Source organism: Sinocyclocheilus anshuiensis, unplaced genomic scaffold (genome assembly GCF_001515605.1).
Source record: "Sinocyclocheilus anshuiensis isolate Anshui unplaced genomic scaffold, SAMN03320099.WGS_v1.1 scaffold355, whole genome shotgun sequence".
Taxonomy (NCBI): domain Eukaryota; kingdom Metazoa; phylum Chordata; class Actinopteri; order Cypriniformes; family Cyprinidae; genus Sinocyclocheilus; species Sinocyclocheilus anshuiensis.
In genome coordinates this window covers 2464813-2465615 of record NW_015549571.1, presented here as the reverse complement: position 1 = coordinate 2465615, position 803 = coordinate 2464813, and positions in this window count along the sequence as shown.

Sequence of the window (803 nt, the reverse complement as noted above, 5' to 3'; positions counted from 1 at the left end):
AAGGTTTGCAGGGGGGGGGGGGCGGTCTTACTTTGCATTGTTCTTTCTTTTCCAATACAGATAGCTAAACATTTTGAAATTAAGATACATTTTCTTGAGAGTTCAAGTTGTGTCACACAAGACATTACACGTTACAGAGAATTTGAATTTGTCTCATATTTTATTAAGTTTGATGATTATTATACACATCTGATGATTCAGTTATTTTCTATGTTTATTACTGTGAAGCTTCTTTGAAAAAATCATATTGAAACAATTGTAAAAAGCACTATTAAAAGATGACATGAATTGAATTGTCAAGAAAATGTATCTTTATTTGTTAATGTTCAGATATTTGTACTGGAAAAAACTAAATCAAAATACAAAATTATATGATATATATATACAGTGTATATATATATATATATATATATATATATATGGTCTCCTACATCAACCGACAGGGGGGTCTGCCCCGCTTAACAGGCTGGAGCACCGTATCCTCCTGTGGGCTCAGGGGAAGCTCCTCTCACTCAGAGCAGTCTACATCCCTGGGTACCTCTATCAGGGAGCAGACATCCTGCCAAGACAGGGGCTGAGGCCTGGGGGATGGAGGCTCCACCCCGAGGTGGTGTAGCTCCTCTGGAGGGAGTTCAGTCAGGCGGAAGTGGATCTATTTGCGTCGCAGGAAATGACACACTGTCTGCTCTGGTTCTCCCTCACGCATCCAGCTCCACTGGGGCTGGATGCCATGGTGCAGACGTGGCCGAGGCTTCGTCTGTACGCTTTTCCCCCGCTCGCTCTGCTCCCGGGCGTTCTGGAGA